The 17,086-nt window shown below is 33.7% G+C and overlaps 1 pseudogene; it reads right to left on the bottom strand.

The window, feature by feature from the left end:
• The window catches only part of LOC149529545 (glutamate receptor 3.3-like), a 183,445-nt pseudogene extending 167,285 nt beyond the window's left edge, over positions 1–16,160 (bottom strand).
• Positions 16,161–17,086: the final 926 nt, after the last annotated feature.

A 17,086-nucleotide genomic window follows, 5' to 3' on the forward strand; every position in this document is an offset into this window, starting at 1 on the left:
GAAATGATTGAACCAATGAAACTCCAATGTGGAAGGAATAAAGGCACATAACAAGGAAACCCCTGAATGAGAGGGGAAACTGGAAGGCCTAGCTAATGCCCAAAAGAAAAAGGATGAGGATCCTAAAATGGAATCCCCAAGGCAGGTGTGATGACACTATCATGAATGTCCACTGTAGTATCCACAAAAACTGTACCTAGAATCTCAATGAATGAAGTTGGAGGATCAAGTAGAGCAAAAGAAGAATCCTACAAAGGAGAAAAGCCCTCAACTAGATGTGGTGTAGCAACCAAAACAGGGATCTTAGGAACAATACAAAGGTTCAAGTATCCTAACTGCACCACATGATGCTTCTGTGAAAGAGAAGAGTCATGCTCCAACAATGGAGATGATAGACCAAAGTGTGAGAAGGTGTAGAGATGAGTGGAAGGATCAACTACCCCTGTAGCAATAAGATCTCATGTAGCACGATCTTGAATGAAGACTAAATTAGTAGTGAACTCAATTGTCTTCCCTGATCCACTGAGTGTAATATGAGAAATCGAGAGAAGGTTGGCAGACAAAGATGGAACATATAATACATCATTGAATATACCATCCTGAATGTGAATTGAACCTTTCCCATAGACTGGTAGTGTAGTGTTATTCCCCATGAGAATATGAGAAATAGGAGAAGCCTCAAGAGTAGAGAAGACACCTTGAGAAGATGTCATATGGTGAGAAGCACCTAAATCTAGTATCCAAGGAACCTGTGAAGGAGATGTAATGGTAGCCTATAATACATGACCCTTTTCAAGATCCAATGTAGATGGAAAACATGTGGAAGAAGACTAAAAGGTAGACCCCTGTGAGGTAGAAGAGGATGTAGAAGAAACAATGTTCTTCTCAAGAAGAGCTTGCAAATCTAAAATTTGTTTCTCATAGCCATCAAATCTCTTTTGAAAAAAATGTGTCTCATCATGAGATCGTTTCCCACAATACGAATAGGTAGGAGTGTCAATCTTCTTTTTCTCCTTCTTCTTAGAAGATGACAAACCAGTAGAAGAGGGATCTGATATCAACTTCAACTTCTACTCATGTGTATCCTTGGCAAGCAATGCCTGTGACTGTGAACCTGAAAGTGAATCCATTTGAGTGATCTTGGACTATTCATGAGTTAACCAATCACAAAATATCTCAAATGAAGGCATCTTGTGTCTATCACCCGAGGCATCCATAGTGGAGTAGAAAGTGGAAGAGAAGATTTGATACTGTCCCCTCAACTTTGAGAGTATCAAAAAGATACACTCATCATCTGTCTTGGTTTTTCCACATCCTTGCAAAAGTGTATGTAGAGATTTGAATTTCATCAAGAAGTCCTCAATGGTGGGAAAATTGTCATGTCTCAAAGAAGTCAACTCTGCATCTAGTTGAAGTGCTTGAAACTCATTTACTTGACCAAATAAAGTCTAAAATTTGAGCCAATAAGCTTGTGGAGTAGTCAAACCATCCAAGTGAAATAGTAGATTGTTTGAAATGTTCAATGCAATCAATCCCATGGCTTCATCCATTTTGTTCCTATGCTAAAGAACCTCAAAAGCTCATGTAAGAATAGGTTGATTCTGATCCAAACATGACCATAAGCCCCTTGACATGAGAAGCCATATCATTTGTGCCTTCCAAGTGTGATAGTTGTGTGGTGTGGCACAGGTCATAGATGGATTTTCCATTGAGAGAAAGAAGAAGATAGAAGTAGAAGGGTCTTATTCTAAAGTAAATTATAGAAAAAAAAATGCTCCCCCCCCCCCCCCCCCCCCCCCCCCCCACAATGTATAAATTGGGCACTCTTTACTTAGTGAGATTATAATAGCCAATTTAGGGCCTATTTCTGAAAGTAATATTTCTATCTACAGAACCTATAATTTAATTGTAGATCTAGAAAGTAGACAAAAAAAATTCACTTTCAAGAAAAATAGAACCTGATTATGTGTCCAAATGAGCCCATACTAAGCATTTAAAGTGGCAAAAATTGAGAATTATGAGTTACAGAAAAAAATAGGAATAGAGATCTCAAACCACCTACACCAATGTGTAGATCATGAAATCCTACCCCAAAACAAAAAAAAATTGCTAGAAAAAATGAGTCCATATGAGGGAGATATCGTTGTTTGAAAATCACCACTGTAGTTATTTTTTCTAAATCACTGCCGCCGCACCTCCAAAAAATAAAGAAAAAAGCCCAAAAAATATTAGATCTATTATGTCAAATCCTATTTCTCATTTTTCTCTAAATATTGAAAAAAATGCTCTTCCTCCCGATTGAAGAAAAAATCACAAACAAACTAGGGTTTGTGTCTCCAAATCGCAGTTTCAAAAAAATCCTTCGAACAAGAAGTAGTAGGGAGGCTCTGATACCATGTAGGAGTTGATGAAATCCAACTCTACAGTCGCCAAAATCACCTACATGCAAATAGCTTGCTGAAGAGAAATCGAAGGAGCAAGAGCTTGAAGCAAACAATGCAAGAGAAAATATTTTACAATAAGAAAATGAAATTGCTATGTGAATGGATGAATTTATAATGAGTGAGGCCAAATAAAAAAGCCTCATGGAAGCTTATAGAACAAGCTAGAATGAGGTAGGAGATAAGGTTGACAACTAAGCACACATCCACAAGAGGTGGAAAAGATAAGTATGCTAAAGGGAACAAACTCCCCTGTTGTCAACAACTAACCTCAACTACATGCATTAACCTAAGTAAGCTTAAGTAATAGAATAAATAATTAACAATTAATTAATTATTTACCTTAACAAGTGTCTTTAGTATACCTAGATTTCTTTTAATTTCATAAGATATTTAAAAGGAATTGCACAAATTAAAGTAGGTAAATGATCTAAGGCTATTTTCAATGGAATATTGAGAGGAATAAATAATTAAACAAATCAATAAATGAAATATCTAATTGAACGCATTCCTCATGAATAATAAAGAAACAAATAATTTTGTTATATATGACTTTTGCAAGCATATACAAGAAACGTTATAAGGAGGAAGAAGAATTTTTATCTTGGAAAGTTCAACCATACATAATATTATCAACATACATAGGGGCTAGTATTTCCTACATAGCCAAAGAAAATATTTTTTAACTAAGAACTATCAATCATTAATATTGATGTAATAGAATATGATGAAGAAGGCCTAAACAAGAATTGAAAAAATGGATGTATATTTTTTGAGCTACCAAGGTAGTGTAATTATAAAAATACTTAATTATGTTTAGTGTGATTTCTTCAATGATTAGTTATAAAAATCTTACCAACTAGTTCTTGGTACATGGTATTTAGTGAGGGGATCCCGTTGGAAGTTTGTTGGAGCTCATCATTACCTTGAATATGAAAATGATTGAATTACAAAAGTAAATTATGACAATGTTGGTTCTCCCATAAGATATTTTTTGACTTGTAAATATTAAAAATTATGCATTAGTTTATAATCCTAGATGATGAAAAAAGAACTTAAGTAGATAATTTGTGGACTTTCTTCTTTCTAATATTTACAAATATGAATCATGTTATATGGAAGTATTATCTTTAGCTATATAATCACATCATTCTATATTTATTTATTAGGATGGAGAATATTTTATAGAGGGTTTTTTATCCCTGTTATGCATTATTTTCTATTGGCTTGTTGTTTGTTTTAGATATTAACTTGTGAATCACAAAAAAATTACATCACCTATATACATAAGCTTTACTTGAAAGGAAATATTCATGAAGATGTTGAAAGTTGCAATAATCTCAAGATGTGACTTCAACAACACATAAGTTGTAAATATTGTAGAATGAAGATAATTTAAGTATTTTACACTTTCAAAATAGATAGTGGAAAACTATTCAAACCCTTTTTGGGCCTTATGCTTCTAGTTGTACTTATAGGGATGATATTTGTAGGAAAACAACACCTCACATTCACAATGGAAACACATTAATCAAAATAAGAATTTATTTATCACAAATAAGTCAAAATTAAAAGTATAAACCTTATGATATCAAGTTGAGTGAAATTAGGCTTGCACTCATTAAATCAATTATTAGGGTGAATACCATAAGATACTTGAAAATAATTTAACACATAGAAGAATGAACATTACATAAGCTCATTTGAAATGAAATATTATACAAAAGAAAGGAGACTTGAATAAAAGAAGATAATAAATTGATGATTAAATAGCATATTTTTTACAAGTGCGGTTGCCGTTGCATTGAAATATTGACTTGTTAGTGCATAATACAACTAGTAGACTTACAAAATCCACAAGACGTAAACAAATCATATCTTAAATCCCACAAGGGACATTTGTATACTACCAACAATCCCCTAGTGTAATTGATTATAAGTTTTTGTCACTCAATAAAGATATTTGAACTTGTGATCAAGCTTTGATACCACTTTCTACAAGTGTGGTTCACATTGCACTAAAAGTTCAACTTGTTAATGCCTGATACAACCACTAGACTTATAGAATCCATGGGAGGTAGTTAAACCATATCATGAATCTTGTGAGGGATGTCGATACTGTTAGAATATATAGTCCAGCAATATAACTAAAGGGGGAGTGAATCATTTATCCAACTAATATCACAATTATCAACCTTATTAAACTTTAACCATATAAGCAATATAATCAAAACCACAACAAGATACTCATACACAATAACATTAGATATGTTAACCAAGGAAACCCTTGATCAAAGGGAAAACCCTGGTGGGGATGGCACCCACAAGATGATGTACTAATATAAATATTCCTTACCTTGTTATGAGTCTATGAATATATTCAGTACATATGAGTCCCTGTTAGGAGACTTTGAATCCCTATTAGGAGTTGTGCCAACTCTATAAGGATTTGTGGAAGACAATTGAACCCATTGCCCAAACAGCTTCAAGATTAAGACCAATGAACCCAATGTCCAAATGATCTATGTATTATTCCTTGTAGAATAATAGAAATGAAATGTTCTTCCTTCCTCTTCCTTTTTCCTATCAACTAGACTTCTTCTCCTTTAGATCTTGTAACCATATCACAAAACTCACATCCAATAATCCCTTAGATTGCTTATTTAGTAAGCACTTTGCTCATTTTTGCACTCCGCACTTCATAAAACTATGGATACCCTTCTTTCACACTTAAAAACAAGAAAAACATCTTTCCTTTATACCCTATCTTCATAATAATCCCTTGCGGTGACCTTGAGGCTTTCCCAATTAATTATAATAAGATAATTAATTAATTACAATTATAATAGCACTGTTGGCTCACAGTCTATAAAAAACTTCACATGTGCAATGCTAGGGCTTGCACACTCATTGACATCACCATACAACTATCCTTTGTCACTAGATGACTATGCACTTCTTCATTGCATCTCAGATGTAAGATAGCAAACAAAAATCAAAATGTTGTTCTCCAATACTCTATTTCTATATTGTTCTCAGTAAATTAGGTACATCTTCCATACACCTTTGACTGAGACTCTACGCATGTAACCACATCATCAGGACATAGTCTGGAACATGTCCTTAGTTACACATTACCAAACAATCAAACCATTGTCTATACAAGTAAGATCTCTAATTGCTACTCTATCAGTCTTTATAGAAACAATACCATGTTGACATCAATGACAAACATAATCATGAATGCAACATGTCAATACTCTCCAATGCTTAGGATACTCCCCCAATGTAGTATTATCAACATTTATGCTAACAATCTCCCACTTTGGCATGATGGCAACATAGATGAAAAACATCTAGGTTCCAAGAATACCAAATTAGTACTTTATTGTTGTTGTTATTGTTCTCATCTTCTTAGACCAATCAAATTTGAAAAACTTATGTTTATTCATCTTCTAGAATTAGCATTAGTTTTTCATGTGCTAAAATAACTCTCAGCTTCTCCCCCAAAGAGATATCTCCCCCGTAGAGATATTCCTCTTGCTTCAATAAATGAATCTTTCTAAATCTCCCTAATAAATGCTTAGGAGATGTTTTGCATGCATATTCTCCCCCATTGACATCAATTTCAAAGGCCTCAATAATACATACCAATTGTTACTATACTTGCTCTAAATCTTCAACCAACTTAAGTGTCCAAAGATACTGTGTGAAGCCTCACCCTGACCCATCATAGCATGGATATTTTATTTACGTTTTGTATATTAGGGATCTAGATATTTTGGTAGTTATTTGCAACTTTATGGACTTTGGATTATTTTATTTACACACTTTGATACTTAGTAGTGGTTTACATTATCATATGCACTTAGAACTTGTTATTGTATAGGAAATGTTTGAAAATATATGGATGCAATTTTATGAATTGATATTATGAGAATTTTGATGTGATGCTAAATGTCAAGTTGATTATGGATGGATGTCAATTTGATTATGATGCTTTATGAGATGAATTATTATGATATGTAGAGAAGTGGTTATGATGATTTATGATACACTAATAAATGATAATTTGATTTTGATATGCAGATAGATGTTAATCTGATGGCTTATGTTATGCAGATTTGTTATTCTAACATCTTGGATGATTTAAATGGGAATGAATAGGAAAATTTACATGAATTATGGTTATCACTATATGCATATATGTTATATATGTTATATGATTCCTTGGACTACTGATGCTTGAGTTTATTGTGTAGGAAGTGGAACCATGGAAATTCTTGGGGGTAACAAGTTCCAAACCTTGTGACATAGTTTAACCAAGGTGAATCTTTGAAAGATTCAAAAGCCTTGTTGTGAAAGTAATTTTCTTTGCAATTGTATGGTTTCTTGCTTGCTTGTGAATATGTTTAATCATAACCTAGGAGCATTAAGGGCATGACAAGAAAAATGTAATGCATTTTTATGTGTGTCACTTGACACTTGTATAGTATATGTGTTGATGACATGTCACCTATAGTTTTGGTCTCAAGGTTACTCAATCTTGGTCCTCTTCCTTCTTTTCAAATTAATACTTAAGTACACCCATTTGGGAGAGAGTGTTACGATGGGTCACCATCATGTTGAATTTCGAATTCAAACTTAATAGGGAGTTTAGGGGACTTAGATGGGATCTTAAAGAGTTTTTTATTGTTAAAAATCCACCCAAATAGTATTTTAGTAGGTTAGGGGCCTAAATTTAATTATTTTAATGTTTTCCTAGTTTTGGGAACCCCTTAAACAAAGCTAACTTGAACCAATTTGAAATTTGAGTTTTCAATGATAGAACCCTCACAACCCCACTTGGTCAACCTTTTTATTTTTGAGGAGCAACAATGTAAGAGAGGGAGGCTTGATGTTCTTACTAAAAAATGGTTAGTGGAGAATCTTTTAGGGGGTGAGTGACAAGTTAGTGTGTTGTTCACCCACTCTCTAATTTTAGAGATAGCTAAGTTTTGGAGGGAGATTAAGGGAGCTCTACTACAACTATCCTTACCCTAGCTTGTACCAAGGTTGGTGACTCAAACATATTCTTTTATTCTTTTCTTTAGTATGGATAAGAAAATCTGCAAGTGTGAAGTATTATCTATGGAGTATGTATTGCATTGTGAATCTTGTGATATGAGCTTTGTCATTGTGTTGTGGAGTAGTGAATGAGTCTTGTGCTCTTGGAGATTTTTCCTTGGTTTTTCTTTCTTGCTCTTCATTTTTTTTTTTTGTTGATTCTTTTTTATTGTAAGTGTTGATTGTGATTTTGGGTGTGAAGGCTTCACTCACCCTTGTGAGGGAAGAGAAGCCTTGGGTGAAGGGCATAAGTTGGGCTTGACATTGCAGTTGAGAAAATTACCTCATGAAGAGGGTTTGTTAATATCATGGATTATGGGCTCCATTAAGGCCATGAATCTTGTTGTTTTGGGGGTACAAAGAGATTTTGGTGAATGAGGAGGAGATGATATGTTTTGAAGGCCTTGTGAGGCCAATGCAATGGCAATATGTTGTTATGTTATGGTGGCCTTGAGAGGCAAAATGCATTGACAATATGTTATTTATGTTGTTATAATATCTCCTCTTTGAAGAGCCCACCTTCACCCAATGTTTAATGATTCCAATGGTGAATCATTGTGCAATCCATGGGAGGGTGTTGACTATGTTTGTGGTGTGTTTTCATGCAAAGTTTTGTGAAGTATGTGTGTAACCTATTTGGTTCTTGTTTCCCCTACTCAGTGGGTGGCTTCATAGAAGCCTAGGTTGGGAGGTGAGCCTTCATGGTTCCTATTTTGTGTGTTTTGTGCACATTTGTGAAGATTCATGCTATGAAGTATTAGGGTTTCACCCTTGTCAAAGTGGAGAAGATCCAAATGTGTAAAGGAGGCTCAATGCATATGTGTCTTAATGTCCATGTTATGTTCAACGTACATGTTTCTTAATTTTTCATGATTTTGGAAAATCTCTTGTAATGTCTCATTGTGATGAAAGAAGAATGTGTCATTGTCACCATGTGAATATGTAGAGGGAAGAATTTTGAGAATGTTGTCCATGTAAGTCTCCTTGTTAAGAGATGATCATTTGAAGTTAAGAGTGATGGAAGAATTAGTATGAAATGTAGAATATAATGGCATCCTTGTTACCATTTGAAAATTTTGGAAGAAAGGATTGTATGCTTATATTTCATTGTAATGAAATTCTCTCTATGATAAGTTTCATGTGTTATGAAAGCATTAGTACGAGCAATAGATCACATTGGTATTATTGTTAACTTTTTTTTTTTAAATGTGAAAGAAAAGTATAGGAAAGGTATATGCCTTACTAATATGAAAATATCCATTGTGAAATGTTAATGAAATTTGCATTAAGATCTATTCTCATGTCTTTCTTGCACATTCATTTTTATTTATTTTAGTGAAATATTATTTCTAAGAAATCTTCCATGTTCAATTGATATGTTATGAGGGAAGTTTGTATGTAGATGGCTAATAGATAGTAATATTTCATAGATAAAGGAATACCACTGGTTGTAATTGTACAAATTAAAACTTAGTTGATTTCATAAAATTATTTTCCCAATAATAATGGAAAGAAAGTTGTTTTGTTGATTGCATGGATATCATCTCCTTTAGCTTCCAAGCTTAATACACTTCTAAGTAGATGAGCCATCAACTCAATTTCATGATAGGTTGGAATGAAGATTGTTTGTAAGAGAAAACACATAATGCAAATCTACAAGACATATTTTTGTAGGCATGCATTTTCCTCGAAAAATGTATGGGGAAGGAAAATAAATCCTTCCCAAATACAGAGCAATAAAATACTAGAAGTATATTCTCTAGATTCTAGGTTGTCCAATAATAATAAAATAGATTATAGAAATAAATGAATCCTAGGAAAACATTCTTAGCAATACCTACCCTAAGTGACAGTATGGTACTCATTGAATCATGTGACCCCTAAGTCACATCTACATCTTAATTAAAAATTTAACAATTAATAAAAAATAGATATATGAATAAATACCTATAAGAACCTATGAGAAAATATAATGAATTGAAATATTAAACTCAAAAATAAATAAAACACCTATAAAAGCTCCCACCAAATCATAAAGTGCAATGTGATATTTTTTTTTAAAAAGTAATTATGCCCACTCAAACACATGCCTTAACTTGGGTGCAGATTTAGGAAAAAAACAAAATAAAGAAAGTATGGGGTGGAGACAAACCTGACATGATGTCAGCTTCCCCCAAATTTCAAATCACATCCACCTTGGGCTTGTCTTAGAGATGTGAAAGGTGGGGAAAAGACTTTAAGGCTTTAACATATGCATGTCCTATTCCACCCACATTTTCCAATGCCTAGCAAGGCTATTGCATGCAAAGCTTAAAACAAAACTACTTTATTTCCACTTGATGATTCACCTAGATAAGAGAGCATGTGTTGGAGATGGGGGAGAATGATTTCTTAGGGATGTTTTTAATCATTTGAACGAAAAAAATGTGTCAGAACTGTCCTAAGTCAGCAACAAATCAACATCATTCAAGGGATTTATAGGTGCACGTGAGTCTAGGTTGGGGAGCTTGTAAATAGGAGAAGGAGGGTTAGAAAAAAAAAGTGGGGGGTAAGGAAAGTAATTTAAATGATGGGTTTTAATTTTTTATGCAAGTCCTTGGGATGACAACAAAAGAAATGATTTTTAAATTTAATGGATTTAAAAATTTGCATTGAGAATATCTAACATGAAATATATATAGTATAGGATATTAAATGAGTCCTATTGAAAATTAAATTAATTATTTGTCATGTGTTAGTAGATAGGATAAAATTAGATGAAGAAAATAAGTTCATCAAATTTAATAGGTTAAAGAATATAAGTTGTGTTTAGGAATTAATAGAATTATTTATATTAAGGAATGACAGAAATAGAAGCTAGATGATGTGTATATAAATTATAATTCATTAAATATCAATGTGTTAGTGAGTCAAAATCATAAGGAGAGTAACTTACCTAGAGTAATTATGTAAGTGGGTAGACACATGGATAATAGATTAAGCTGAGAATTCGAATGGCATGGGGATAGTAGCAATAAGAACTTCGAGTATGGAGAGAAACATTCATCATCATTAGCGACGTGTTGTAAATGAATCAAATGTTATGAATAATATGTTGACAAACTCAATTTGGGTTGATCAATGTTATCATTGTAAGTTCTTCTATAAAAATAGGTTAATAACAATGCCACGTGATAATGGTTTAAAATATATAGTAAAGAAGACGAATAATTAATTACAAATAAATGTAGTATTAAAAAATATTTAAAAAATTTTTAAGTTATCTCGGGTTAAAATTAGGGCATTACATATTATTCAATACCAAATGCCAAATACCAAGAGTCCTCAATGACTCAATTCTCAACAAATACTCCCCCATACGAGAAGCATCACCATTAAGTCCAATCTAACAATTGTGCTTTGTACCACTAGATTGATGCACTATCTATATCATCTACTCAGAAGTAGTTTAGGGGCATAACCCCAAGCATTCCTCTTAGGTACTCAAATGTATCTTTAGGTAAAGGCTTCATTAAGATATCTGCAATCTAATTTTTAGTACCCACATACTCCAATCTAATCTCCTTTTATGTTGCCTTCTTTCTCAAGACATGATACTTAATAGATATATGCTTTGTCTTAGAATGTAATATAGGATTCTTATACATACTCACTATGCTTGTGTTATCAAAGTAAATGATAAAAGGTTTTGTAAACTCAATTCCAATATCCTTCAGCATATGCTTCATCCACATAACTTGATTACAGTTATTTTCTCCTGCAACATACATTGCCTCAGTTGTACTCTATGAGATACAATCTTGTTTCTTGCTCAACCAAGAAACCAATCTTCCTCCAAGAAAGAATTCTCCATTATTGGTGCTCTTTCTTTCATCCATAATGCCTATCCAATCCACATTAGTATATGCACATAAAGTAAAATCACTTGATCTATCATACCAAATTCCATAATCAAATGTTCTTTCCAAATATCTAAATATCTATTTACTGTTGCATAATTATACTCTTTAGTATTATCTTGAAATCTAGCTACAATCTCAACTACGTTTGCTATATCCGATCTAGTGTGATTCAAATATTACAATACTCCATCATGGATCTATACTTCTTCTACTCAATTATAGGTATCTCATCCTTGCTAGATAATGTGTGACTAGTTATCATAGGTGTACCAATAGGCTTGCAATTCTCTAATAAAAATCTCTTTAATAAGTCTTTCAAGTACTTAGCTTATGAAATGAAAATACCATCATTATTCTGCACAATTTGCAATCCTAGGAAAAAATTTATTTCTCATATCATGCTCAATTAAAACTCATTCTTCATTTCTTCACCAAACTTATCACTTTCTTCATCATCACCTCCAAATATTATGTCATCAACAAATATTACAATGATAAATAAGCCATTATCAACTTCTCTCAAATAAAAATTACCATATGTCATACCTTTAACAAATTTAATCTTTTTCAAATACTTATCCAACCTTTCAAGGTTCTAGGCACTTGCTTAAGACCATACAATGCTTTCTTTAGTCTGCATACCATCTCTTTTTCTTCTGTTAGAGGGAATCCATTAGGTTGTTCAATGTAGACTTCTTGTTCAAGTTTTCCATTCAGAAAAGTTGACTTGACATCCATCAGATATACCTTGAACTTCTTACTTGTTGTATAAGCCAAGAACATTCTTACTACTTCCATTTTGGCTACAAGTGCATAAGTCTCCTCATAATCTATGCCTTCTTGCTATGAGTAACCCTTGCAAACAAGCCTAGCCTTGTTTCTTACAACTTCTCCTTGTTCATTCATCTCATTTGTAAATACCCATTTGGTTCCTATCACATTCTTGTCTTTAGGTCAAGGAACTAACTCTCATGTCTCATTCTTCTCAATCTGATCCAATTCTTCATTCATTGTTTGAATTCAATGATCATCCTTACATGCTTCATCTGCACTCTTAGGATCAACTTGAGAAATCAAACATAATTCCTCATTCACTTTGTTCCTTGTTATCACACCTTTATCTTTACTTCCAATTATCTACTCTAGAGGGTGATTCTATGTCAAATTTGTACTAGGGATAGGAATTGATATCTCAACTCTTATCTCTTTGTTTAGACCTCTATTCTCCTCTTTTCTCAACACATAGCATATCATTTTTCAAATCATTGTTACTCTCAAAAAAAAAAATCAACATTTTGTCTAACAATTTCAGAATTAACTTCCTCTTCATCTGAATTATAATCTACCATCTTTTCCTTAGTACCAAAATTTTCATCAATCCTTACATTTGTGCATTCAACAATTATCTTAGTTCTGTAGTTGAAACATCTATACACCTTTCTTTTCAATGAATAACCAAGAAACATACCTTCATCACTTATTGGATTGAACTTACCAATGTCATCATCTCTCTTAATGTAACATTTTCTCCCAAATATTCTAAAATACTTAACTGATGGTGAATGATCAAACCATAGTTCATAAGGTGTCTTGCTCATACCTTTTCTGATATGTACTTTGTTCAGAGTGTACATTGGTGTATTAACTGCTTCTCTCAAGAATTTCTTAGAAACATCATTCTCAAACAACATTGCTCTTGTTGCCTTTGCTACTAATTTATTTCTTCTTTTAGCAATCTCATTTTGCTTTGGTGTTCTAGGTGAGGATAGATGTCTTTGGATTCCATTCTCTTCACAAAATATATTAAACTCTCTAGAGGTGAATTCACCTCCTCTATCTTGATCTTGAACACTTTATCTCAACACCAAATTCATTTTCAACTCTATTCTTAAATATCTTAAACTTCTGAAAAGCTTCAAATTTCTCCTTACGAAATGCTACCCACATCATTCTAGTGAGATCATCAATGAAAATCATAAAATACCTTTCACCATAGAATTCTCTTTTTCTTGAAGGACAACCCAAATTTGTGTGAATGATCTTCAACTTCTCTACGATAGTGAACTTCTTGCTATGAAAAGATACTTTATTCTACTTAGCCAAAATATATTCTTTGCAAACAACATTAGTAGGCTTTGTTATCTTAGACAAGTCTCTAACTACAAATGTGCTACTAGCTTTCACAATATTATCAAAGTTTATATGAAAAAATCTTCTATGCCATAACCAATTTTTATCAACTTTCACAACCAAACATGTCATTTCAGTAGGATTCAACTATTAAAATGCATTACCTCTAGACCTTGTGTAGACACCTAAAATTGTCCAAATCCCCTTATCCTAACTAATTAAATAAATATTTATTATTTATTTAATTCCCTTACCTTTACTTAAATAAATTTTACATTTATTTAATTATGTTCATCTTTTCTTGATTTAAATAAACTAAGGTTTATTTAAATCCTAACCTACTCCCCTTGCATCCTAACCCATTCACTTTAATTAAGTACTTCGTTTACTTAATTAATCCCTTTCCTAATCCCACTTAGAATTAAATATTACATTTAATCCTATTTGAGCACATGGCTCCTAACTTTAACCCTCACTTCCCTAACCTAACCCATCCTTCTAACCTACGTCAATCCACTTATCCACTATTTAATCCTAGTTCCTCATCTAATCTCATCACTAATCATTTGCACAATCCTAATCAAAGGATTAGCAAACCCTAGTCACATTTGACATGTGACTCTTACATCTATTACACCTTTGTCCCCCTTCACATGTGAACCAAGGTGTCTCACACATGTGTGAGAAACCTTGAGCCTCCAACCCTCTTACACATGTCACTAACCCATCACTTTCAAAGGTGTCTCACACATGTGTGAGAAATCTTGAGCCACCAACCCTCTTACACCTGTCATAGACATGTCACATCAAAGGTTGCTCACACATGTGTGAGCATCTTTCCCCCTTTGAATGGTCAAAACCCTAATCCACATGGAGTCTACTTGGCCTCCACCTCATGGACACCTCATTGATCTTGAGAGATCCTAGCCCTCCATCTTGCATTCAATCTCAGCCGTCCATTGCATCTCTTTTCCTATAAAAGGAGAGCCCTGTCCTCATTTCCAAAAAGCACTATCTAGCCTATTGTTATGTTGCAGGATTTGTGAGCAACCACATCCCACAACAATGAAATCATCTACACTTGATGATTTCATGAGGTTTGCATATGTGCTATTTTGAATAGTTTATACTCTTTTGATTTCATGTCATGCTTAGTTACATGTTTATCTTTCATATTTTGAGGTTTGCATAATCATGTAGGAATAGATGTTTGTTGCTTAATGTTTATTCCCTTAGTTACATTTTTATGCAATACATTTTAGCACGCCCGGTGGGACCCACTTCACAGGTTCGAACTAACAATCTAATATGTTTTTGAGTGTTTTGTGAGTTTTTAAGCCCATAGGTTGAAGACTTGCATTTGAAAATCAAGTTTCACAAGGAGCCTCTAATCGAGCCATAAAGCCCATCATCATGCTTGAAGCACACGAGAGAAGTTTTTTGACATATTACACTCTATAGTTTTTATTTCTCCATTTTCAAGTTGTAGGTATGTATATATATTAAGTATACTACTTCATTAAAAAAGAAAAAAAATGTCTTCTTTATTAATAGATAAATAGGTTTTTTTTTTTTAAAGTGGGGGGGGTCTATGTTATTTTTCTTTACTTTATTTATGCTTTTTTTAATTTTATCATTTAGCTTAAATAGAAAAAAAAAATTAAAAATAAAATTATATAAACACTTATTGTCAAAAAAAAATAAAAAATTGCTTTATCTAAATTTGCTTTGCCCTATATATATATATATATATAATTTCAAATCAAAAAATTAAAATTAAAAAAAAAAGGGGTTAATTTAAGTAAAAATCAAATTAAAAAAGAAAAACAAAAAATAATTCAAAAAATAATAATAATAATAAATTGTTTTTTTAAGGTTTTCGCAGGCTTGGCACCCACAAGTGCCACCATCAGCAGTGTCTGCGAGCACCGCCCCCATGGCATGTAACCCTCCCCGCCATCGCCGCCACGGCTTCCCCTTCCTCCCTGTGCAAAAAATCCCACCCTTTGTCGCTGCTCTGCAACTCATCGCGTCTACCTGCGCCGAAACTCGAGGTCGTGGCTCCGTGCTGCGAACTCTGCTTAAACCCGCTGCCCCGCCTCGGCTGAGTCCATCCCCCGCCTCTGCAAAAACTATGGCCGAGGCCTTTGCTCCACTCGCGGTGGCATCTACTTGCCCGCCATCAGCACAATCTACACATTTGCCGCCTCCATCCCACCTACCACCAACCTTTCGCTCATCTCGGCACCACCACCGTAGACTCCACTCGTCCTGCAAGTCTGCCCTCCACCGCGCCACCACACTTCTACTCCTTGCTCGCGGCTAACCACCCACAACCCCTCCTCCACGGCCGTTAGTACCTCCTCCTCCCGCGGCCTTCGCTTCCACTCAAATCTCCATCCGCCTCTATCTCCTAGCCACCCCTGTAACCTAGCTCTTCCTGCAGCCACCACTGGGTTTCCCACACGCGACCTTCGCTCTGAACAACACCGCTCGCAGCCGAGCCACACCGCCTGCGACCAAAAACCCCTCTACAACGAAACTCACCCTTTGCTGTTAACCCTAGCCGCCTTTGCACCATTCATTATTTTTAAAAATTTAATAGTCTTTTTCATTTTAAAAAACGTAAAGCAAAAAAACAAACAAAAACAATCATTGTCTTTTCATTTTCTTTTTCCTTTTTTTCAAATTTTCATCTTTTTAATGCATCAACTAGATTAATTTTTTTCAAAAATGTCAAAAAAATAAATAAATAAATTTTCTTGATGTGCACCTAACCATCAATTTTTTGCTTGTAGATTGCTGATGTCAACACTGCATCAGCATTCCATGCCCCTCTAAGCCATAATGAGCAACCTTTGGTTTTTTGCTCATAACTTGAGCATACGGGCTTCGTTTTCAAAAAACCAAATATCACCGAAAAGCTGATTCCAAGTCCGTCATGCTAATGTTAGTTTTATGATATTTTGATGCTATTTAGATCCCTAATTTTTCTATCAAATACAAAACTTTATGCTAACTCTTTCATTGCAAGGTTGTTTCATGTTTGTCTTGCATTTTCACTTCCCTAACTTGTGTTTTTGCAGGTATATTTTCTCACTAACCATATTGCTTGCAAATTTTGCTTTAATTTTGTTTTGGGAATGAACTTGTATGCTTAAACACTTGTCTTTGCATGCATGGTTAAACGTTAAACACTCAATCTTGAATGCACGATTAATTGAACACTTTTGCTTTGGAATGAATGATAACACAATCTTGCATGTCTAAGGATCAATAAAAATTGCACTCACATTTCAATTTGGTGCTTAAAACAAACAATCAATCAATCTTGAATGCATAACAGAATTGGTTCTTTCCTTGTCAAATTTTCTTATGCACACGCTCGATTTACTTTATTGTTGACGAATCCATGCTTTTCATTTATGTGACAACAATTTCAAGTTGGAAATAACATTGTATGTTATAAACACGTGTTTTGAAAGTAGATTACAAAACCTAAAGCTT

The sequence above is a fragment of the Cupressus sempervirens genome, chromosome 11 (assembly GCF_028749045.1).
Source record: "Cupressus sempervirens isolate cs-2001-9-10 chromosome 11, ASM2874904v1, whole genome shotgun sequence".
Taxonomy (NCBI): Eukaryota; Viridiplantae; Streptophyta; class Pinopsida; order Cupressales; family Cupressaceae; genus Cupressus; species Cupressus sempervirens.